This window comes from Moschus berezovskii, chromosome 7 (genome assembly GCF_049115385.1).
Source record: "Moschus berezovskii isolate FMDL1 chromosome 7, NW_MosBer_1.0, whole genome shotgun sequence".
Classification (NCBI taxonomy): Eukaryota; Metazoa; Chordata; class Mammalia; order Artiodactyla; family Moschidae; genus Moschus; species Moschus berezovskii.
In genome coordinates, this window is record NC_142466.1 from 107,908,315 (window position 1) to 107,935,021 (window position 26,707).

Here is a 26,707-nt window from a genome sequence, read left to right on the forward strand (position 1 = left end):
AGGCAAGAGGCTTAAGGCCGAATCCTGAGAACACCAGAGAACTCCTGACTCCAGGGAACATTAATCAATAGGAGCTCATCAAACGTCTCCATACCTGCACTAAAACCAAGCACCACCCAAGGGTCAACAAGTTTCAGAACAAGACATACCACGCAAATTCTCCAGTAACACAGGAAACTAGCCCTGAGCTTCAATATACAGGCTGCCCAAAGTCACTCCAAACCCACTGACATCTCATAACTCATTACTGGACACTTCATTGCACTCCAGAGAGAACAAATCCAGCTCCACCCACCAGAACACCGACACAAGCTTCCATAACCAGGGAACTTTGACAAGTCACCTGTCCAACCCCACACACAGAGAGGAAACTACATAATAAAGAGATCTCCACAAACGGCCAGAAGAGGGAAAGGCCACCCCAAGCAAAGCATTATAAGCAAGATGAAGAGGCAGAGAAATACCCAGCAAATAAAGGAACAAGATAAATGCCCACCAACACAAACAAAAGAGGAAGATATAGGGAATCTACCTGATAAAGAATTTCGAATTTTGGTGGTGAAAATGATTCAAAATCTTAAAAGCAAAATGGAGTTACAGATAAATAACCTGGAGAAAAGGATTGAGAAGATGGAAGAAAGGTTTAAGAAGGACTTAGAGGAAATAAAAAAGAGTCAACATACAATGAATAATGCAATAGATGAGATCATAAACACTCTGGAGGGAACAAACAGTAGAATAACAGAGGCAGAAGACAGGATAAGCGAGCTAGAAGATAGAATTGTAGAAATAAATGAAACAGAGAGGAAAAAAGAAAAACAAATTAATAGAAATGAGAACAATATTAGAGACCTCTGGGACAATGTTAAACGCTCCAACATTCGAATCATAGGAGTCCCAGAAGAAGAAGACAAAAAGAAAGACCATGAGAGAATACTTGAGGAGATAATAGTTGAAAACTTCCCTAAAATAGGGAAAGAAATAATCACCCAAGTCCAAGAAACCCAGAGAGTCCCCAACAGGATAAACCCAAGGCGAAATACTCCAAGACACATATTAATCAAATTAACAAAGATCAAACACAAAGAACAAATATTAAAAGCAGCAAGGGAAAAACAGCAAATAACACACAAGGGGATTCCCATAAGGATAACAGCCGATCTTTCAACAGAAACTCTTCAGGCCAGGAGGGAATGGCAAGACATACTTAAAGTGAAGAAAGAAAATAACCTACAGCCCAGACTACTGTACCCAGCAAGGATCTCATTCAAATATGAAGGAGAAATCAAAAGCTTTACAGACAAGCAAAAGCTGAGAGAATTCAGCATTACCAAACCAGCTCGCCAACAAATGCTAAAGGATCTTTTCTAGACAGGAAACACAGAAAGGGTGTATAAACTCGAACCCAAGGCAATAAAGAAAATGGCTACGGGATCGTACTTATCAATAATTACCTTAAACGTAAATGGGTTGAATGCCCCAACCAAAAGACAAAGGCTGGCTGAATGGATACAAAAACAAGACCCCCATATATGTTGTCTGCAAGAGACCCACCTCAAAACGAGGGACACACACAGACTGAAAGTGAAGGGCTGGAAAAAGATATTCCATGCAAATAGAGACCAAAAGAAAGCAGGAGTAGCAATACTCATATCAGATAAAATAGACTTTAAAACAAAGGCTGTGAAACGAGACAAAGAAGGAAACTACATAATGATCAAAGGATCAATCCAAGATGAAGATATAACAATTATAAATATTTATGCACCCAACATAGGAGCACTGCAATATGTAAGACAATTACTAACAAGTATGAAAGGGGAAATTAACAATAATGCAATAATAGTGGGAGATTTTAATACCCCACTTACATCTATGGATAGATCAACTAAACAGAAAATTAACAAGGAAACACAATCTTTAAATGATACAATAGACCAGTTAGACCTAATAGATATCTATAGGTCATTTCACCCCAAACAATGAATTTCACCTTCTTCTCAAGCGCACACGGAACCTTTTCCAGGATAGATCACATCCTGGGCCATAAATCTAGCCTTGGTAAATTCAAAAAAGTTGAAATCACTCCATGCATCTTTTCTGACCACAATGCAGTAAGATTAGATCTCAATTACGGGAGAAAAACCATTAAAAATGCCAACATATGGAGGCTGAACAACACGCTGCTGAATAATGAACAAATCATAGAAGAAATCAAAAGAGACATCAAAATATGCATAGAAATGAATGAAAATGAAAACACAACAACCCAAAACCTCTGGGACACTGTAAAAGCAGTGCTAAGGGGGAAGTTCATAGCAATACAGGCACACATCAAGAAGCAAGAAAAAAGTCAACTAAATAACCTAACTCTACATCTAAAGTTCATAGCAATACAGGCACACATCAAGAAGCAAGAAAAAAGTCAACTAAATAACCTAACTCTACATCTAAAGAAAAGGAAGAAATGAAGAACCCCAGGGTCAGTAGAAGGAAAGAAATCATAAAAATTAGGGCAGAGATAAATGCAAAAGAAACAAAGGAGACCATAGCAAAAATCAACAAAGCCAAAAGCTGCTTCTTTGAGAAGGTAAATAAAATTGACAAACCACTAGCCAGACTTATCAAGAAACAAAGGGAGAAGAACCAAATCAATAAAATTAGAAATGAAAATGGAGAGATCACAACTGACAACACAGAAATACAAAGGATTATTAGAGAATACTATCAGCAATTATATGGCAATAAAATGAATAACCTGGAAGAAATGGACAAATTCCTAGAAAAGTACAACTTTCCAAAACTGAACCAGGAAGAAATAGAAAATCTGAACAGACCCATCACAAGCACGGAAATTGAAACTGTAATCAAAAATCTCCCAGCAAACAAAAGCCCAGGTCCAGACGGCTTCACAGCCGAATTCTACCAAAAATTTAGAGAAGAGCTAACACCTATTCTACTCAAACTCCTCCAGAAAATTGCTGAGGAAGGGAAACTTCCAAACTCATTCTATGAGGCCACCATCACCCTAATCCCAAAACCTGGTAAAGACCCCACAAAAAAAGAAAACTACAGACCAATATCACTGATGAACATAGATGCAAAAATCCTTAACAAAATTCTAGCAATCAGAATCCAACAACATATTAAGAAGATCATACATCATGACCAAGTGGGCTTTATCCCAGGAATGCAAGGATTCTTCAATATCCGCAAATCAATCAACGTAATACACCACATTAACAAACTGAAAAATAAAAATCATATGATTATCTCAATAGATGCAGAGAAAGCCTTCGACAAAATTCAACATCCATTTATGATAAAAACCCTCCAGAAAGTGGGAATAGAAGGGACATACCTCAACATAATAAAAGCTATATATGACAAACCCACAGCAAACATTATCCTCAATGGTGAAAAACTGAAAGCATTTCCCCTAAAATCAGGAACAAGACAAGGGTGCCCACTCTCACCACTACTATTCAACATAGTTCTGGAAGTTTTGGCCACAGCAATCAGAGCAGAAAAAGACATAAAAGGAATCCAAATTGGAAAAGAAGAAGTAAAACTTTCACTGTTCGCTGATGACATGATCCTCTACACAGAAAACCCTAGAGACTCTACCAGAAAACTACTAGAGCTAATCAATGATTACAGTAACGTTGCAGGATATAAAATCAACACACAGAAATCCCTTGCATTCCTATACACTAATAATGAGAAAATAGAAAGAGAAATTAAGGAAACTATTCCATTCACTGTTGCAACGAAAAGAATTAAATACTTAGGAATATATCTACCTAAGGAAACAAAAGACTTGTACATAGAAAACTATAAAACACTACTGAAAGCAATCAAAGAGGACACTAATAGATGGAGAAATATACCATGTTCATGGATTGGAAGAATAAATATTGTAAAAATGAATATACTACCCAAAGTAATTTATACATTCAATGCAATCCCTATCAAGTTACCAATGATATTTTTCACAGAACTAGAACAAATAATCTCACAATTTATATGGAAATACAAAAAACCTCGAATAGCCAAAGCAATCTTGAGGAAGAAAAATGGAACTGGGGGAATTAACCTGCCGGACTTCAGGCTCTACTACAAAGCCACAGTCATCAAGACAGTATGGTACTGCAAAAAAGACAGAAATATAGATCAATGGAACAAAATAGAAAGCCCAGAGATAAATCCACGTACCTATGGACACCTCATCTTTGACAAAGGAGGCAAGAATATAAAATGGAGAAAAGACAGTCTCTTTAACAAGTGGTGCTGGGAAAACTGATCAGCCACCTGTAAAAGAATGAAACTAGAACACTTCCTAACACCATACACAAAAATAAACTCAAAATGGATTAGAGAGCTAAATGTAAGACCAGAAACTATAAAACTCCTAGAGGAAAACATAGGCAAAACACTCTCTGACATAAATCACAGCAGGATCCTCCATGACCCACCTCCCAGAATATTGGAAATAAAAGCAAAAATAAACAAATGGGACCTAATTAAAATCAAAAGCTTCTGCACAGCAAAGGAAACTATAAGTAAGGTGAAAAGACAGCCTTCAGAATGGGAGAAAATAATAACAAATGAAGAAACGGATAAAGGATTAATCTCCAAAATATACAAGCAGCTCCTGCAGCTCAATTCTAGAAAAATAAATGACCCAATCAAAAAATGGGCCAAAGAACTAAACAGACATTTCTCCAAAGAAGACATAAAGATGGCTAACAAACACATGCTCAACATCCCTCATAATCAGAGAGATGCAAATCAAAACCACAATGAGATACCATTTCACACCAGTCAGAATGGCTGCTATCCAAAAGTCTACATGCAATAAATGCTGGAGAGGATGTGGAGAGAAAGGAACCCTCTTACACTGTTGATGGGAATGCAAACTAGTACAGCCACTATGGAGAACAGTGTGGAGATTCCTCAGAAAACTGGAAATAGAACTGCCATATGATCCAGCAATCGCACTCCTGGGCATACACACCGAGGAAACCAGAATTGAAAGAGACACATGTACTCCAATGTTCATTGCAGCACTGTTTATAATAGCCAGGACATGGAAGCAACCTAGATGTCCATCTGCAGACGAATGGATAAGAAAGCTTTGGTACATATACACAATGGAGTATTATTCAGCCATTAAAAAGAATACATTTGAATCAGTTCTCATGAGGTGGATGAAACTGGAGCCTATTATACAGAGTGAAGTAAGCCAGAAAGAAAAACACCAATACAGTATACTAACGCATATATATGGAATTTAGAAAGATGCAAATGATAACCCTGTATACGAGACAGCAAAAGAGACACAGATGTATAGAACAGTCTTTGGGACTCTGTGGGAGAGGGTGAGGGTGGGATGATTTGGGAGAATGGCATTGAAACACGTATGTTGTCATATGTGAAACAAATCACTAGTTCAGGGTCAATGCATGTTATAGGATGCTCGGGGCTGGCATGCGGGGATGACCCAGAGGGAGGATTAAGGGAGGAGGGAGGTGGGAAGAGGGTTCAGGAGGGGGAACTTATGTAAACCCAGGGCAAATTTATGTCAATGTATGGTAAAACCAACCAATATAATATTGTAAAATAAAAAAAATAAAAATAAAAAAAAATAAAATAAAAATAAATAAATAAACTGTACAACACAATGACTTGATATTGTGGTTTGACACTGTGAAATGATCACCAAGATAAAGATAATGAATACATCTTTTACCTCACATAGTTAATGTGTGTGTGTATGTGGTGCGAATGCTTAAGATCTTCTCTCAGAAAATTTCAAGTATACAATCAGTTTAGTTCAGTCGCTCAGTCGTGTCACTCTTTACAACCCCATGTACTGCAGCACGCCAGGCCTCCCTGTTCATCACCAACTCCCAGAGTTTACTCAAACCCATGTCCATTGAGTCGGTGATGCCATCCAACCATCTCATCCTGTAATCCCCTTTTCCTCCTGCCTTCAATCTTTCCCAGCATCAGGGTGTTTTCCAATGAGTCAGTTCTTCACATCAGGTGGCCAAAGTATTGGACTTTCAGCTTCGGCATCAGCCCTTCCAATGAACATTCTGGACTGATTTCCTTTAGGATGGACTGGTTGGATCTCCTTGCAGTCCAAGGGACTCTCAAGAGTCTTTTCCAGCACCACAGTTCAAAAGCATCAATTCTTCAGCACTCAGCTTTCTTCACAGTCCTACTCTCACATCCATACATGACCACTGGAAAAACCATAGCTTTGACTAGACAGACCTTTGTTGGCAAAGTAATGTCTCTGCTTTTTAATATGCTATCTAGGCTAGTCATAACTTTTCTTCCAAGGAACAAACGTCTTTTAATTTCATGGTTGCAGTCACCATCTGCAGTGATTTTATAGCCCAAAGACATAAAGTCTGTCACTGTTTCCACTGTTTCCCCCATCTATTTGCCAGGAAGTGATGGGACCAGACACCATGATCTCAGTTTTCTGAATGATGAATTTTAAGCCAACTTTTTCACTCTCCTCTTTCACTTTCATCAAGAGGCTCTTTAGTTCTTCTTCGCTTTCTGCCATAAGTGTGCAACATATCATATTATTAAATACAATCACCATAGAGTACCTTGGATCCTCAGAATGTATTCAATTTATAGCTGAAAGTTTGTACCCTTTGACTTATATCTACCTAGGTCCCCCTTGGCGAAGGCGATGGCACCCCACTCCAGTACTCTTGCCTGGAAAATCCCATGGACAGAGGAGCCTGGTGGGCTGCAGCCCATGGGGTTTCGAAGAGTCGGACACGACTGAGCGACTTCACTTTCACTTTTCCCTTTCATGCATTGGAGAAGGAAATGGCAACCCACTCCAGTGTTCTTGCCTGGAGAACCCTGGGACGGCAGAGCCTGGTGGGCTTCCATCTATGGGGTCGCACAGAGTCGGACACGACTGAAGCCACTTAGCAGCAGCAGCAGGTCCCCCTAACCTTACCTCCTGGTAATCACCATTCTATTCTCTGTTTCTATGAATTAGGCTTTCTTTTTAGATTCCACATATAAATGAAATAATACAGCATTTGTCCTTCTTTCTGACTAATTTCACTTAGCATAATGCCCTCCAGGTTCACCAGTGCCATCACAAATGGCAGAATTTTCTTTCTATTTTAAGTTTGAATATTATTCCATCATGTGTATATACATTTTCTTTATCCATTCATCTGCCAAAGGACACTTTGCTTGTTTCCATATCTCAACTGTTGCAAATAATGCTATATGAATATGACAGTGCAAACATCTCTTCAAAATAACAATTTCACCTCCTTCAGACAATGTACCTAGGGGGTGGATGCCCAGCTCATAAGGTAGATCAAATGGTGAAATGGTAGTTCAATTTTTAATTTTTTGAGGCATCTTCATACTGTTTTCCATAATGGTTGTACCAATCTACATTCCACCAACTGTGTATAAGGGTTCCCTTTTCTCCACACCCTTGCCAGCATTTCTTATCTCTTGTCTTTTTGATAATAATCATTCTGATATGAGAGGTGATATCTCATTGAACCACATACATTTTAATTTCAAGGGAAAGACAACTCTTTGCAAGAGATAAGAAACCTTTGGGCACAAACTTAAAATTGAATTATTCTGAATTCAAGTGATAGAGAGGTCAGATGATAGAGAGATCAGATGATAGAGAGGTCAGATCACCCCTCTATCAGTGGCAAGAAATAGTAGAGAAGTAGTCATGAAACTATAGAATGTCATGAAGTCTTCTCTGGGAAAGAAGAGTAGAGAAAAGGGAAGATATTCTGTCTTTACCAGTCTTTCATCCATCCCTTCCACTGTCCAGAGCCTAACATCTGTGAATTTAAAACTCCACTCTTCCTACCTTCTTATTTCCAGTCTTTTCAGTCAAGTGTTTCGTAACAAATGGACAAGAGTTAAACTTACCATGTGTTTCCTTATTAGTAATTAAAGGAGCATAAACAGAATTGCCCTACATTATTTAACACGCTTTCCTTCCCCTTCAGGTCCAGAGATACCTGAGGACTCGTACAGATAATTGACACTACAGGAAGATAACCATTTGTGTGCCTTCAAAGGATGTTATTTAGGTATATGTGATATCTCTTCAGCTTCGCTCATTCTCATAGTTCAGACGATAAAGAATCTGCCTTCAATGCAAGAGACCTGGGTAGCAGAAATTGACTGAATGGTTGCGGAGGACCTCAGCCTCTCCTTTACTGTCCTGGAACTAGAGACCCAGAGACTGTGGCTAGAGCTGGCTTCCTAGAAGCCAGTTCTTCACACCCCATGTGCTTATCTAAGCAAAACACTCTTCAGTCTCCTGCAGAACTCTCTTTAAGAATAGCTGTGTGAAACATAATTTCCTCCACATAGCTACATTTCTCTGGTCATAGTACCCCTATGACCAGAGATCCAGGCAGCTGTCTTCTTGACTCAAATCTTTTTCCCAATTTATAGGAAATGAGCTCCATGATAAAAAAAAAAAAAAAAAATGAGTGGCTGACTTTGGAAGGAAAGGGACAAGGACTGTCTAGGACAAAGCACAAGGGCACTTTCTGGAATAAAGGTAACGTTCCATATCTTAATAGGGGTTTGTTAACATATACTTGTAACAAGTGTATACATTTGTTACAACTCGGGAAATTAATATCTAAGACTTGTGAATTTCATTGTAGTAAATTTTACATCAAAAGAAAAGCTGTAAATTAATATTAAACTCTTGTTAATGATATATAAATGATACGATCTATTGATGTCAGTATACTGACGTCAGCAATTTTTTCTTCTTTTTAATTTTATTAAAGTATAGTTGATTTACAAATAATGTGTTTAATTTCTGCTATATAGCAAAGTGACTCAGCCATACATATACATGTTCTTTTTCATATTCATTATCATTTATCATAGGACATTAATATAGTTCCTGTGCTATACAGTAGGATCTTGTTGTTTACCCATCCTATATATACTAGTTTGCTTCTGTTAATCCCAAACCCCCAATCCTTCCCTCCCTCACCACCCATCCCCCTTTGCAACCACAAGTCTATTCTCTATGGTGTCAGAACAACATGGATGGACCTGCTGCTGCTGCTGCTGCTAAGTCGCTTCAGTCGTGTCCGACTCTGTGCGACCCCATAGATGGCAGCCCACCAGGCTCCCCGTCCCTGGGATTCTCCAGGCAAGAACACTAGAGTGGGTTGCCATTTCCTTCTCCAATGCATGAAAGTGAAAGGTGAAAGTGAAGTCGTTCAGTCGTGTCCTACTCTTTGCGACCCCATGGACTGTAGCCCACCAGGCTCCTTTTCCATGGGAATTTCCAGGCAAGGGTACTGGAGTGGGGTGCCATTGCCTTCTCCAGGATGGACGTAGAGATTATCTTACTAAACAAAGTAAGTCAGAAAGAGAAAGACAAATACCATATGATACCACTTATATGTGGAATCTAAATTATGACACAACCCTTTGACCAAGTCCCCCACCCCCATGCTCTGTTTCTGTAAGTCTGACTATTTTAGATTCCTCATATAAATGCTATTATGTAATAAAAATGTATTTAAAAATTAAATGAAATAAAATTTGACACAAATGAACATATCTATGAAACAAAAACAGACTCACAGATATAAAGAGCAATTTACTTTGAATTGCATCATCAACTTTAAGATGGGTTAACAGACGATCACGACAAACAGATGGGGTAAAAATGGAACTAGTGGCAGATTTTATCTTCTTGGGCTCCAAAATCACTATGGATGGTGACTGCAGCCATGAAATTAAAAGGCGCTTGCTCCGTGGAAGAAAAGTTATAACAAACCTAGACATACTTTAAAAGCAAAAACATCACTTTGCCAACAAAGATCCATATAGCCGAAGCTATGGTTTTTCTAGTTGTCATGTACAGATGTGAGAGTTGGACCATAAAGAAGGCTGAGCACCAAAGAATTATGCTTTTGAACTGTGGTGTTGGAGAAATCTCTTGAGAATCCCTTGGACAGCAGCAAGGAGATCCAAACAGTCAATCCTAAAGGAAATCATTCTTGAATATTCATTGGAAGGACTGGTGCTGAAGCTGAAGCTCCAATGCTTTGGCCACCTGAGGCAAAGAACCAACTCACTGGAAAAGACCCTGATGCTGGGAAAGACTGAGGGCAGGAGGAGAAGGGGATGACAGAGGATGAGATGGTTGGGTGGCATCACTGACTCAGTTGATACGAGTTACAGCAAACTCCAGGAGATGGTGATGGACAGAGAAGCCTGGTGTGTGACCACACACAGGGTCACAGAGAGTCAGACGCAACTGGGTGACTAGACAACAACAGAAGCGTGGACAGATCCATGACAAAGCAAGCGCCGCGTAATGTTTATAACAGAATGTAGATGGTGGGCATGGGAACGTTCACTGTAAAAACGTTCAACTTTGTTGTATGTTTGAAATTTTTCACAATAAAAGGCTGGAGGGAAAAAAAATCAACTCACATTCTCCAGCCCAACTCTAAATAAAGTATGAAATAAATATATCACTTTGCTCTGGCAGCCTCCAATGACCTCCTCCACTCATCATCACTTTAATTCATGGGAATTACAGCTCCATCCTCCTCTCTAAAACAGAACTGCCTGCATTGCTTCAGTATACTGCTCATACTGTGAACATCACAAGGCTCAATTTTAATTACTTCACCTAATCTGGACTATCTGAGCATTAGTTCTTTGGTTGTGACCACCACATATGAACTTAAACAAATGGGTAATTCTTTGAAAGGCTATTGGGAAGCCACAGAATTGAAGGAAACCTTGAAAACCAAGCATGGGACATACAGAAAATAGACTGTCCCAGAAAGTTTAGGTAGCAGGAACTATGGAGTTTCCCTAGGAACTGATACCATAATGAATTAATTCCAATAATTAACAGCCTTTCATCATTCTGCTCATAATTAAAATTTCAGGTAGAGGATTTTCAACAGGCCTTCCTTGAGTGTTGCTGCTGCTGCTGCTGCTAAGTCACTTCAGTCGTGTCCAACTCTGTGCGACCCCATAGACGGAAGCCCACCAGGCTCCCCCGTCCCTGGGATTCTCCAGGCAAGAACACTGGAGTGGGTTGCCATTTCCTTCTCCAATGTGTGAAAGTGAAAAGTGAAAGTGAAGTCGCTCAGTCGTGTCCGACCCTTAGCGACCCCACGGACTACAGCCCACCAGGCTCCTCCATCCATGGGATTTTCTAGGCAAGAGTACTGGAGTGGCTTGCCATTGCCTTCTCTGTCCTTGAGTGTTAGACTGTATTTAATGGGAAAAAGGATCATTTCCAAATGAAAATTCAAGTGCTATTAGCAAAAGCAAATGGAAAGGTTGAACAGCCAGAATACAAACCAGCAAAACAAAACAAGCTCTACAGTATACTTACAGTTTTCTGTCACCTTCAGTTCAGTTCAGTTCAGTTCAGTCGCTCAGTCGTGTACGACTCTCTGCGACCCCATGAATCACAGCACGCCAGGCCTCCCTGTCCATCACCAACTCCCGGAGTTCACTCAAACTCATGTCCACAGAGTCGGTGATGCCATCCAGCCATCTCATTCTCTGTCGTCCCCTTCTTCTCCTGCCCCCAACATTTCCCAGCATCAGAGTCTTTTCCAGTGAGTCAACTCGTCGCATGAGGTGGCCAAAGTATTGCAGTTTCAGCTTTAGCATCAGTCCTTCCAATGAACACCCAGGATCGATCTCCCTTAGAATGGACTGGTTGGATCTTCTTGCGGTACAAGGGACTCTCAAGAGTCTTCTCCAACACCACAGTTCAAAAGCATCAATTCTTCGGCGATCAGTTTTCTTCACAGTCCAACTCTCACATCCATACGTGACCATGGGAAAAACCATAGCCTTGACTAGATGGACCTTTGTTGGCAAAGTAATGTCTCTGCTTTTTAATATATTATCAAGGTTGGTCATAACTTTCCTTCCAAGGAGTAAGTGTCTTTTAATTTCATGGCTGCAATCAGCATCTGCAGTGATTTTGGAGCCCCAAAAAATAAAGTCTGACACTGTTTCCACTGTTTTTCCATCTATTTCCCATGAAGTAATGGGACCAGATGCCATGATCTTTGTTTTCTGAGTGTTGAGCTTCAAGCCTACCTTTTCACTCTCCTCTTTCACTTTCAACAAGAGGCTTTTGAGTTCCTCTTCACTTTCTGCCATAAGGGTAGTGTCATACGCATATCTGAGATTATTGATATTTCTCCCAGCAATCTTGATTCCAGCTTGTGCTTCTTCCAGCCCAGCGTTCCTCATGATGTTCTCTGCATATAAGTTAAATAAGCAAGGTGACAATATACAGCCTTGACGTACTCCTTTTCCTGTTTGGAACCAGTCTGTTGTTCCATGTCCAGTTCTGACTGTTGCTTCCTGACCTGCATACAGGTTTCTCAAGAGGCAGGTCAGGTGGTCTGGTATTCCCATCTCTTTCAGAATTTTCCACAGTTTATTGTGATCCACACAATCAAAGGCTTTGGCATAGTCAATGAAGCAGAAATAGATGTTCTTCTGGAACTCTCTTGCTTTCTCCATGATCCAGCGGATGTTGGCAATTTGATCTCTGGTGCCTCTGCCTTTTCTAAAACCTGCTTGAACATCTGGGAGTTCACGGTTCACATATTGCTGAAGCCTGGCTTGGAGAATTTTGAGCATGACTTTACTAGCGTGTGAGATGAGTGCAATTGTGTGGTGGTTTGAGCATTCTTTGGCATTGCCTTTCTTTGGGATTGGAATGAAAACTGACCTTTTCCAGTCCTGTGCCCACTGCTGAGTTTTCCAAATTTGCTAGCATATTGAGTGCAGCACTTTCACAGCATCATCTTTCAGGATTTGAAATAGCTCAACTGGAATTCCATCACCACCACTAGCTTTGTTCGTAGTGATGCTTTCTAAGGCCCACTTGACTTCACATTCCAAGATGTCTGGCTCTAGGTCAGTGATCACGTTATCGTGACTATCTTGGTCGTGAAGATCTTTTCTGTACAGTTCTTCTGTGTATTCTTGCCACCTCTTCTTAATATCTTCTGCTTCTGTTAGGTCCACACCATTTCTGTCCTTTATCGAGCCCATCTTTGCATAAAATGTTCCCTTGGAATCTCTAATTTTCTTGAAGAGATCTCTTGTTTTTCCTATTCTGTTGTTTTCCTCTATTTCTTTGCATTGATCACTGAGGAAGGCTTTCTTATCTCTCCTTGCTATTCTTTGGAACTCTGCATTCAGATGCTTATATCTTTCCTTTTCTCCTTTGCTTTTCGCTTCTCTTCTTTTCACCGAGAGGAGCTACTCCACATTCAAGGTCAGGAGGGGCGGCCTTGAGGAGATACCCCTCATCCAAGGTAAGGTACAGCGGCTGCACTTTGCTGGAGTAGCTGTGAAGAGATTTTCCACGACGAAGGTAAGAGAAACCCAAATAAGATGGTAGGTATTGCGAGGGGGCATCAGAGGGCAGACACACTGAAATCATAATCACAGGAAACTAGTTGATCTGATCACATGGACCACAGCCGAATGTGGTCCACTGGAGAAGGGAATGGCAAACCACTTCAGTATACTTGCCTTGAGAATCCCATGAACAGTCTCAAAGGGCAAAATGATAGGTTACTGAATGAGGAATTCCCCAGGTCGGTAGGTGCCCAGTATGCTACTGGAGCTCAGTGGAGAAATAACTCTAGAAGGAATGAAGGGATGGAGCAAAAGCAAAACCAATACCCAGTTATGAATGTGACCGGTGATAGAAGCAAGGTCCGGTGCTGTAAAGAGCAATATTGCATAGGAACCTGGAATGTTAGGTCCATGAATCAAGGCAAATTGGAAGTGGTCAAACAGGAGATGGCAAGAGTGAACGTAGACATTCTAGGAATCAGTGAATTAAAATGGACTAGAATGGGTGAATTTAACTCAGATGACCATTATATCTACTACTGTGGGCAGGAATCCCTTAGAAGAAATGGAGTAGCCATCATGGTCAACAAAAGAGTCCAAAATGCAGTACTTGGATGCAATCTTAAAAACGACAGAATGATTTCTGTTCGTTTCCAAGGCAAACCATTCAATATTACAGTAATCCAGGCCTATGCCCCAACCAGTAACACTGAAGAAGCCGAAGTTGAACGGTTCTATGAAGACCTACAAGACCTTTTAGAACTAACACCCAAAAAAGATGTCCTTTTCATTATAGGGGACTGGAATGCAAAAGTAGGAAGTCAAGAAACACCTGGAGTAACAGGCAAATTTGGCCTTGGAGCACGGAATGAAGCAGGGCAAAGGCGAATAGAGTTTTGCCAAGAGAAGGCACTGGTCATAGCAAACACCCTCTTCCAACAACACAAGAGAAGACTCTACACATGGACATCACCAGATGGTCAACACCGAAATCAGATTGATTATATTCTTTGCAGCCAAAGATGGAGAAGCTATATACAGTTAGCAAAAACAAGACCAGGAGCTGACTGTGGCTCAGATCATGAACTCCTTATTGCCAAATTCAGACTTAAATTGAAGAAAGTAGGGAAAACCACTAGACCATTCAGGTGTGACCTAAATCAAATCCCTTATGATTATACAGTGGAAGTGAGGAATAGATTTAAGGGACTAGATCTGATAGATAGAGTGCCTGATGAACTCTGGATGGAGGTTCGTGACATTGTAAAGGAGACAGGGACCAATATCATCCCCATGGAAAAGAAATGCAAAAAATAAAAAGCAAAATGGCTGTCTGTCACCTTAGCAGACATGATCTCCCTATACCCACAACTAATGCTGGCTGAAGACTTAAGACTCCCCTGGTTTACCTCCTGAATCCTGCATTGGTATACTTAAACCCAGATCACCGTGTGTGTGTGTGTGTGTGTGTGTGTGTAAGTCACTCAGTCGTGTTCAACTCTTTGTAACCCCATGGACCGCAGCCCGCCAGATTCTTCTGTCCATGGGGATTCTCCAGGCAAGAATACTAGAGTGGGTTGCCATGCCCTCCTCCAGGGGATCTTCCCAACCCAGGGATTGAACCCAGATCTCCCACATTGCAAGTGGGTTCTTAACCAGCTGAGCTACCAGGGAAGCCCCAATCACCATGTATATTTGGATCTATTTTGTGATTGGAAAGTTCCTCTCTGCATGTTGTGAAGATGGGACCTAGATGGAACTGCTTGTCCAGCACAACAGAGCAGAAAATGAGTCCCAGGAGCTAACCTGATGCACTCGAGTGCCCCTCTCTCTAGAACGGGAGTGCCCTGGGGTGACTGTTTCTTAGGAGAGCTGCTACCTGAACACAGGAGAGTAATCAAAGTCTGTAAACCAGAGGAAGCCATTTTAAGCGGCCGGATGTGAAATAACGAACAATTTCAACAGAATGTTCTGAATGGGGAGTGGAGACTTGGCCGTGAAGCTGCACTGGACCGTGTGTGTATGAGTCAGGAGAAAGTCTGGCTCAGAGGCTGACAGACTAGCATGATTGTGGCCGGTGCCTCCAGGGTAATCTGGAGCTCATCCAGCAAGGACTGGCCCTCCAGTGTGGGAGGCTGGAGGCCAGCTGGAATTACTCTCTCCATGGGTACCACACCCCTGGATTTTCAGGGTATCCCTATACCATTGGCTCCATTGTGAGAGTGCACGCCCACCGGCAGATAACAACCTGAGGGGTGCCTATCACCACTTTATCATCCAAGTTCTGACTTCATTTTCTCCAAGGCATTTTTCTCCTCGTTTTTCTGGTTATGAGGGACTGCAGCTGCTTTATTTGGCTATGTTTATCCTTAAAAATGAAATGTTAATTAGTTTAAGAGTCCACAGCTGCCTATTCACAGTCAGAAAATTTTAATTCTAGTGCTGGCTTCATAAATCATTAATTGTTTGAGCTTGGAAAAATCACTCAAGTTTCTCTAAATTGTAGCTTCTTCCTCTGTAAAAAAAAAAACAAAGTCTGTCCTGTCTACTTTAGACAAGTATGAGAATCAAAATCATAATATTTAGCCATACTATTACAAGTTTCTAATGTTTTTATGATAAAATTACATAGGTTTTTTATATATTAAATATATTATCATTTTCAAAATGCTTAAGTCTGGTGTTTGACTTTAATTCCCTTTAAGTGCCTTTAAAATTATAAAAAAGACCAAATACAATGATTATGAAAAGACTACTTTTAAGATTACATGTCTACTCTTAAAAAGTATTGTTTTTAAAAGAAAACTGAGTTAAACAAAGAGAGTTAAATCTCTGAAAAGGACTTGCAGATGTGTACAGGGGAAAGTATTGCACTGGAAGAATGGACACCTCAGTTTTGGAGTCATATATAGTATTGGATTTGAATTCTAACCCTGGCCCTTTAAGTGGTGCTTTTCCTATCCATTAACAAAATATAACATAGTTCCTTTCTTAAAACAATTTTTTAAATCTAATACTTAAAGCACTTAGAAAAAATAATAAATAGTACATATCATTTATAATTATTAATATTCAATAAATACTAGTTATAAAAATAGGCCCTCAAAAATATTAAAGCTGTTATGGCTTTCATGATTTAATTTAGGGATATGACCTTTCACTCAACTGTCACAAACCTGTCTTCTCCCTTTACCTGGGTAGAAATTTAAACCATTAAAATCTTTCCCAATGTCATGTTAATAGCAGAATAAATGAAAATAAGTGATCACAGATTTCACAAAAAGAGAAAGTATGGTAATCACTGCTTTTAATAATTGTCTCCTTATTCATTAAGGAAATGGTTATAAAAATAATATATAAATTTTCACCAATTGTATTATTAAAAAAAAACACAAGAGTGCATTGCTAGCAGCTCTCCACCATTCTCTCAACATTGGTGGTAGGGGTAGAAAGTGCTACAGTATTTTATAGGGTTGGCGCAAAAGTTTGTTGGGTTTTCCATACCTGAATGAACTTTTTGACCAACACAATAGAAAGTAACTAGATAGTATGTAGTAAGATAATTTAAAAATTAATGGCCACTGATCAGAGAGTCCTAGGACTCTCTTCTAAAAAAAAAAAAATTGATTACAGTAGAGTATCACAGATTTGCTTCTTCATCTGTGGTAGTGAAAAATAAAAATATCTGAAGATAGGAGAATAACTATGAAAATATTAATACTTCTATTCAGGGTAATACGTGTATGCTAAGTCACTTCAGTTGTGTCCAACTCTTTGTGACCCCATGGACTGTAGCCCACCAGGCTCCTCTGTCTATGGGATTCTTCAGGCAAGAATACTGGAGTGGATTGCCATGCCCTTCTCCAGGGGATGCTCCCAACCCAGGGATAGAACTCACGTCTCTTCTCCTGCATTGGCAGGTAGGTTCTTTAGCACTAGCACCACTTGTAACATAAAGCCATCAGATAGGTTTAAAGTAAGTTTCTAATAAAATTTTTAAGTGCTTACATTATAATAGTATGAAAAATGCAGATTTAAGAATATTTCATAGGCTTTGTGTTACTTTGTTTTGCTTTGAGGAAGAGACCTAAACTAGGAACTTTAGCTGCTGCAAGGACAATTATATCAATCTTCATTCACTCATTCGCACTCTGACTGGATCTCCATCTCAGACCTACTGATGTACACAGCCTCAAGTCCAAGTCTCTGCCCATAACGGGACACTGCATAAGCAGGAGATTTTACTTTATTCAGGGATACCACCCTGAAAGCTCTCCTTGTACCCTCCACACCCTTTCATTTCTTCCCTCACATCACTTCTCAGTCCAAGCAAATACATATCTCAGAAAATAACACATCCCTGTACCCTTTCCATGGGTTTGTGCAAATGTCAGGTTGTTGCCATGAGTAACAAAACAGCATACTTGATGGGGACTAGGAACTTGAGAGAGCAAAAAGTATATTTAGCACCTTTACAAAATTTCATGTATGTGAGGTGGGGAGGGGCAGCTGGCCTTTTCCTGGTCAGGGAACCTTCTGTCTCTCAGAGCTAAGGCCAGAGAGTGGAAGTGAGTCAGAATCTCTGCCTTACTTTCCTACTTGCACGTCATAGTGGTGTTACTAAGGGAGCATATAGATCTTGGTCTTTTAGTTTCAACCCAACTTCTGTGTCATAGCAGCTGGCGGAATTTCCTTCTGTTCTCTGGAAATTGGTCTATTATCCGTAGTTTCTAGGGGCTTTATTTCATTTGTTTTTAGGTATTTTTATTTAGTTTTATATACTGGTAATCCATGGGGTCGCTAAGAGTCAGACACGACTAAGTGACTTCACTTTCACTTTTCACTTTCATGCATTGAAGAAGGAAATGGCAACCCACTCCAGTGTTCTTGCCTGGAGAATCCCAGGGACAGGGGAGCCTGGTGGGCTGCCGTCTATGGGGTCGCACAGAGTCAGACACAATTGAAGCAACCTAGCAGCAGCAGCAACAACACCCTAATGGAATACTGGGAAAAGGCATATCATACACTGAGTTTTAAAAGGAAATTTACAGAACTTCCCTGGCAGTCCAGTGGTTAAGGCTGCCTGCTTCCACTACAGAGGACACGAATTCAATCCCTGGTTGGGGAACAAAGATCCCAAGTGCCACAAGGCACAGCCTAAATAAATAAATAAAGCTCCCTTTAAAAAAAAGTTTAATTAAAAAATAGAAGCAAATGTGGTAGTGCAAAATCTAAGTAGGCATAGTTCAAATAAACAGCTGCCATCACCTAGAAGTGTTTAAAACATCTTGATCACAGATCACTGTTTTAAATTACTTGCTGAGAATATCCAGTCATAAATAGATTTTTACGTTTCTTTGGAAACTCAATGTGCATAATTTTATTAAATATAATTTTATTTTAATAAAAACCTATTTGAGGTTTTGCTACTCTCATATCCATTTCTAAACTGGTCTTCCTTTCACCCGATAATGGTCTTAAAGAGAACTTAACTGCTGCTGCTGCTGCTGCTGAGTCGCATCACTCTGTGCAACCCCATAGATGCCAGCCATCAGGCTCCGCCATCCCTGGGATTCTCCAGGCAAGAACACTGGAGTGGGTTGCCATTTCCTTCTCCAATGAGTGAAAGTGAAAAGTTAAAGTGAGGTCACTCAGTCGTGTCCAACCCATAGCAACCCCACGGACTGCAGCCTACCAGGCTCCTCCATCCATGGGATTTTCTAGGCAAGAGTACTGGAGTGGCTTGCCATTGCCGTCTCTGAAACTTAACTGAAATGATTAGAAAAACAGGTAACTTAGAATAAAATAATTTTGCTTTGCTTATAGACAGACTTTTTAAAATGAAGGCATCAGCTGAATTCGATTAAATCACAAACAATGCTGGCGGTGCGCCAAGAGGCTTCAATTAAAGGGAAAGCCATCAATGCAATTTAGTTGGGATCTCCTTCCAGAGCCAGAAATGAGGCCCTTTTCCTGTCTGGCTGTGTGTTGCTGGGGCTTATGTGTGAACAGCTACATGCTGAGGGTCTTACCGTCACTCTTTACATCAAAGCTGGAAGTCAAGCTTCTCCAGTGATTCTAAAGCAAGTTAAATAAACACCCATCAGGGAAGAGAGGAAAAGCTGTGGTGGAGAAAAACACAGAGAATTCAGAACTGCAAGGAGCAGCAGATATTATGGAGAACCATCTTCTTCACTCATATTGACAGACGTATCTTTCTCAAGTTTTTCACTGTGGTGAACACAGCAATGCACCACCCAGGTACCCCTTCAAGAATGGACCTGATGCTCAGCTATGAAGATTGTAGTCAGAAGTGAGCCTCCAGCTGACAGCAACTTAAAGATCAGACTCATCTGCCTAGAACTTAAAATTGGAAACAATTCTGGTGGTGCAACAAGGTAGTTCCTCAAGGTTATGCCTTTCTCTGGTGGCTCAGATTGTAAAGAATCCACCCACAATGCAGGAGAAGATCCCCTGGAGAAGGAAATGGCAACCCACTCCAGTATTCTTGCCGGGAGAGGTCCATGGACAGAGGAACCCGGCGGGCAACAGTCCATGGGGTCGCAAAGAATCAGACGTGACTAAGTGACTAACACACACACACACCCCCTTCTCAAGGGAACATGCATCCAACCAAGAAAGTTTGATGTATAAACTTCGGCCATGAGTGTACCCAATGTGACTTCAGGTGTCCCTAATACATCAGAACTACAGTAAAATAAATATAAATAGGAAAAGAGTGTGAAATAGAAAATAAAATAATAAAAATAAAACAGTAAAATAATATTTGTAATACAAATATACTATTTGTATAACATGGGATTATTATACAAAGCACCTTCTGTAAAGTCCTATACATTTGCTAGCAGTGTGCTTCAAACAAGCTTAATAAGAAACGTGCCCTCTGAATTAGTAGTTAATTGAATGAGTGAATCAAGGATTATATAAAATATGTAAAGACTAAAAATTACTAAGAAATGTAATAGTGTTTGAAGATACAAAAACAAAAATCATAATCTAAAACTGATGATAACCATGCAAATATTCTTCCCAAAATAATTCATAGATTTAATGCAATTCTAATGAAAGTTCCAGGGGTTTAGGAAATTGACAAAAACATTCTGAATTCACCTGAAAGAAAAAATGTGGAAATAGCTGCAATATTTTGAAAAACAAGGATAAGAAGGAGAAATTGCATTACCAGAATAATATATGTAATCAAACAATATTAAGAACAATGTGAGAGATGGGTAGGAAAAAAAAAAACGGATGATACCAATCACACTAAATAATAAGAGACTGAAACAGACCCAAGTATACATTAGAATTTAGTATGAAAATCATTTATTGCTTCTCAAGATTCTGAAATTTTGGTGAGGCTTAGAATATTTGCTTCTCATATTGTGTTGACTAGAGCAACTCAGCCAGGGCTGGAGGTTCCAAGATACTAACTGAATCACTTCTCGGTCAATCAATTCTCTCTCCTCTCATCACTCAGTAACCTAGCCTGAATTTCTTGACATGGTGACTGATCACAAGAGAATCAAAACAGAAGCTGCCCAACCTCCCAAGGCCCACAGCCAGCACAGTGCAACCACAGCTGCATCCTCTTGGCAAAAGCAAGTCACATAGGCCCAAGTTCCAGAAAAGGCAAATTGAGTTTTATGTACAGACTAGGATGGAATCCTTTTCTCCCACTCTTCATGTCCACCTCTGCAGACAACCTACCAGAATACATTTTGTTATAATTATGATATATGTATGCACAACCAGAGGCTTCCCAGGTGGCACCAGTGGTAAAGAATCCACCTGCCAATGGAGGAGACATAAGAGATGTGAGTTTTATCCCTGGTTTGGAAAGATCCCCTGGAGGAGGGCATGGCAACCCACTACAGTATTCTTGCCTGGAAAATTCCATGGACAGAGAACTCTGGAGGGTCACAAGGAGTCACACACAACTGAAGCAATTTAGCACACACACACGCATACACAACCAGGCCCAGCTGGTTTTGCAGACTTATTCTACCAAATATTCTCTTCCTGAGAGTAAAAAATAAGGAACGTCATTTTATAATGCTTAAATAACCGTGATTTCAAAAGCACACTGTAAGAAAGGAAATTAATCCAGTCTCATTTAAAAATATATATCAAAAGGTACCTAAATAAAATATTATCAAAGTGAATCCAACAATGTATAAAATAAATAATATATTCATGTCTATTTTCATATGGGTTCACATTAGAAAACCTAACTGATGTAATTCAGTTACTTCAACAAAATAAGAGCAACAAAGTGAACAGTCTAATGGATGAAGGAAATGATTTTCTATTATGCAAAAATAATTCACAATTTTAAAGAACTCTTAGCAAATAAAAATAAAAGTGAACTTCCTTAGCCTGATAAAAGTAATCTACTGAGAGCCTACAACAATCACCCTGAATGGTAAGAAGTTGGAGCATTCCTTTCGAAGATAGGAATAGGATAAAGATACCACAATCAATAGTTCTATTCAACACTGCACCAGACACCCTAGCCAGATGGATAAGCAAAGAAGAAAAGATAAGTAACATATAAAATGGAGAGGAAGAAACGAAACAGTATTTCCTGGTGAAATTACTTGACATTAAGAAACTTTTCAAACTACCAAAGCAAATAATACAGTTTAACTAAATTGCTGTATGAAAGGTCAATATATAAAATCTATTGCATTCTCACACATTCATAATCCAATAAGACTGGTATGAATTATTTTTAAAGCAACATAAAAATTAGCTATTGTAAATTTAAAACAAAATATGAAAGTGAAAGTGTTAGTCGCTCAGTCGTGTCTGACTCTTTTCTCCAGGCAAGAATACTTGAGTGGGTAGCCGTTCCCTTCTCCAGGGAATCTTCCCAACCCAGAGATTGAACCCAGGTCTTCTGCACTGCAGGCAGATTCTTTACTGTCTGAGCCACCAGGGAAGCCCCACTGTAGGTGGATTCTTTACCATCTGAGCCACTAGGGAAGCCCCAAACAAAACATATCTTAATCCTAAATAAACTTTTGTAAATTAATGTTAATTTTTAAAAATGAAATTATTAGACTATTAGGAATTATGGGTGAAAGTCTAAGTAAATGGAAAGAGATTTTCCAAATGTAAAAGCCATTGAAAGAATCATAGAGCAAATAACTGATAAATGAGACTCCATAAAATATATAAAAAGATCATCATAATACTTAAGTGATGAGCTGGAAAAGTAGCCACAAATTAGAAAAATGACTGTTACTTTTAATAGACAAAGCATACTTATAAATCTTAACATTAACTGGAATAACACTAATCCTCCAACAGAAATTTTAGCAAGGAAAATTCATGCAAGAAAATATCACTTACAACTATGCAGATTAAAGTTTAGTCTCTCAGTTGTGTCCGGCTCTTTGCAACCCAATAAATCACAGCACGCCAGGCCTCCCTGTCCATTACCAACTCCCAGAGTTCACTCAAACTCATGTCCATCGAGTTGGTGATGACATCCAGCCATCTCATTCTCTGTCGTCCCCTTCTCCTCCTGCCCCCAATCCCTCCCAGCATCAGAGTCCTTTCCAGTGAGTCAACTCTTCGCAAGTTTAGCCTTACGATAATAAAATAATTGCTTATTAAAATAACAGTGACTGGTTACTTTTCAACCATCAAACAGAAAATAACACCAAGAAAGGGTCAGTTGTGTACTATGAGATGGGTCCTTTTGTATTAATACATTGTGTTAGGAGTTCAAGTCACGCAACCCTCCTTCAGGCCATATTTCTCTAGAACAACAGAATAGCATCTATTCTTGACCCAGTATCTGAGTCTGGATCTATTTATAAATATATACCTTAAAGGAATAATTATATATTTATGTGAGTGAGTGAAAGTCATTCAGTCGTGTCCTGCTCTTTGTGATCCCATGGACTGCAGCCCGTCAGGCTCCTCTGACCATGGAATTCTTCAGGCAAGAATAATGGAGTAGGTTGCCATTGCCTTCTCCAGGGATATTCCTAACCCAGAGATCAAACCCAGGTCTCCTGCATTGCAGGCAGATTCTTTACTGTCTGGTCCACCAGGGAAGCCCTATATATTTTTATAGTTTATAAATTTAAAATATATTACATATTATTTATTTACATATTTATATTGAATATATTACATTTATATTATATATTAATAATTTAAAAGTTGTCCATGATATTACTTGGACTATAGAAACACTGGCTATGCAACAAATGTGAAATGATTAAATAAATTATGGCTCATTGGTGACTGACTTCAAATTTTATATGCTTGGGAATCCTTCTTGGAGGAGAATTTTGTGCAGAAGCCCAGTATGTAAATTAGTTAAATGTGGAGCTGCTCTGCTTGAAAAGCACAGGGGAACCTAGACTCGGTGGCTTCTGTCCCAATTCTGGCTTCCCCCAAGCTCTGTGGTGGCCCCAAGACAACTCTATGAATCCCTAAGATTTTATGGAAAACTGTGAAGGTAAAAACTGCTGTACAATATTATAAGCCTACTGAATTCATACTTTGAAATATCTGTAATGATGACAGCAAAAGCTCAGGATATAATATCACATAAAAATTAATATACAAAACTACATTCTGTATGATCTCAACTAGATAGACATAAGTATGTAAGTATCCAGTGATTCTATTTTGTTCTTTATAGATATCTGTAACTTTCAATTTCTCTACCATGACCATGAATTCCTTTCATAATTAGGGGGAAATGGAAAATTATTAACAAACATGTGCAGTTTTCATTCAGGCCCACTAGTTCATGCTAGAATTATTATATGCATCTGTAGAAAAAAAAAACTTGGAATTTTAAGGAAAATTTTATTAGAAACAGCTAAAAAGCCCTCCAATAATCTACCTCTGGGACATTTATCTTCAGTGTTATTCAGAGAACATCTGAAATCAATTACAGCCCCCAACTGGCTTCAGGAACCTCTGTGTGCCTCCAGCCATCTCCACAGCAAATTGCCTCAGCCGTGGTCAAAGTCAAAATTTCTCAGTTGCCTTGTTTGACCTAAAAATGTTTTATGTAATTTGCCATTATCTGACAGGGAAACAGTTGTTAGAAAATAAATCTTTTTTGAATGTGTCTTGTTAAATGGGTGCCAAGAAATATTCTTCATTGTTCAGAAATACCAGAAGAAAAATAACAAATATTAGGTAAATAAATGGAATTTCCAAAATAAATCCAAAGGGAAAAAAAAGTCACTGTTAATCCATCTTTAGAGACACAAAATGAAGGGTAATATCCTTTTTAATCTTTGAATATCAAAACTTGAACTGAAAATATGGAAAAAGAGGCAAAACTTTTATTTTCCCTTCCTTCCTCTATTTGGTAAACATTTACCTAAAAATCTGCAATATTAAGATCTTGTACTAGGGGCTGGGAAGAGAAATATTTGCATAGTAGGGATGAGGTTGGAGGCAGAAACATAAAGAAATGATTGCAGTTTATTGAAGAGTGCTATCATAATGGTGTGTGCAAGCCGTTTTGGAAATTCAAAAGAGAAAACCACTAAAAGGCTTTCCAATGAGTGAAGGAACAGGGACAGAAATTGTGAAGGGGAAGATGGAAGCAAAAACATCCAGTCCTTCTCAGAGTCAATGACAGTATTACGACTTGTTTTTTGAGGTAGAAAAAATATGGGAAAGTGAAAGCAAAAGCCACTCAGTTGTGTCTAACTCTTTGTGACCCCATGGACTATATAGTCCATGGGATTCTCTAGGCCAGAATACTGGAGTGGGTAGCCTTTCCCTTCTCCAGGGGATCTTCCCAACCCAACGATTGAACCCAGGTCTCCCGCATCGCAGACAGATTCTTTACCAGCTGAGCCACAAGGGAAGCCCAGAATGTTGGAGTGGGTGGCCTATCTCTTCTCCAGGGGATCTTAAACCTTCTGCACTCCCTCTCCATCTTCTCTTTCACACGATGAGCCTGTTTTCCTTTTCACGAGAAAACAGAAGCAACTGGAACGGATTCTGACATACTCCCACCACCATTTCTGCTGACAGCCTGTTCTGTGTGCCTTTATTCTCCTCCGTCCCTCCTGTGGCCCCGGATAAATTCCCGGCCTCTGCGGTGAGGCCAAGCACTCCGCATGTGTGGTAGATCTCATTCCTCTGACCAGCTCAAGAACACTCCTCCAACGATCATTTCCTCTCTCCTCTGCATCCTCCAGTTCCCTCTCTCTGCTGAGTCATTCACATCAGGATACAGAAATGCTGGATCTTAAAATAAAACCATCACATGACCCCACACTCCCCCCACCAGCTACTGTAACACAATTCTGCCTTCCTCTACTGCAAAACTTCTATAAAAGGTTGACATATATGGTGTTTCAAATCTCACTCGAATGCATTTCTATCAGTTTTCATCCCTATCACTCTTCTGAAACAGCATTCATAAACATTGCCAAACCTACCTCTATCACTCACACTCTCTAACTTCCATGTCCCTTGTACACCACCATTTGACCCACCTTGTATTTACTCGCTTGCAGAAGCTGTAGTTTCCAAGAACTCTACCCCAAAAGCCCAGAACATTGCATGGTACACAATAGGTATTCAGTAAATATTGGCTTGGCCAAAAAGTTTGTTTGGACTTTTACAGCTTATGGAAAAACCCAAACTAACTTTTTGGTCAACTCAATATTTGTTAAATGGATGGGTGAGACAAATTATCATGCCTAAGATTATGCAATTATTAAGTTGGGGAGCAGAGATTCAAACTCAGAAACACTTGACTTTAAAATCATGTACCCAAAATCTTCATGCTACAACCTGTGCCTCTGATAGGATGATTGGAATAGCTGGCCGAATCATTAGTAGAGTCTATAAGAGAGTGAAGATTCGAGATGGAGAGTTGTGAAATCATTTACTAGCTTGCAAAATGAGCATAACATTACAGAAACTGCCTGCTTACTCAGAGGTGAGTAATCTGGCAGTCTCGGATACCTACTACACAGTCCAGAATGAGAAATGGAACAACCACAGCCTCTAAATAACCTAAGCAGATGTCACAAAGCCCAAGTTTACACATGAGGAGCTTAACAGGCTCTCAGAGCCACAAGTTTAGGTCTAGGTATTCCAACCACAGAAGCTTAAAAGTAACCAACTATAAGGACAGCACCAGAAAGCACACACTCCCACACATACACAAACACGATTTCCAAAAGCCTTTCCAAGAACCAAAATGACCTGGTGTTCTTTCACTCAGCCCTAGCACAGCCCTGTACACCTCAAT

At 39.7% G+C, this 26,707-nt stretch overlaps 1 long non-coding RNA gene across 2 annotated transcripts in view; it reads right to left on the minus strand.

Moving 5' to 3' along the window:
- Positions 1-25,574, minus strand: part of LOC129557045 (uncharacterized) — a 69,651-nt gene extending 44,077 nt beyond the window's left edge. For both annotated transcript variants that reach the window (XR_016037779.1, XR_016037780.1), the window contains exon 1: positions 25,289-25,574. This is a non-coding gene — a long non-coding RNA (uncharacterized LOC129557045). The remainder of the gene's footprint in view (positions 1-25,288) is intronic.
- Positions 25,575-26,707: the final 1,133 nt, after the last annotated feature.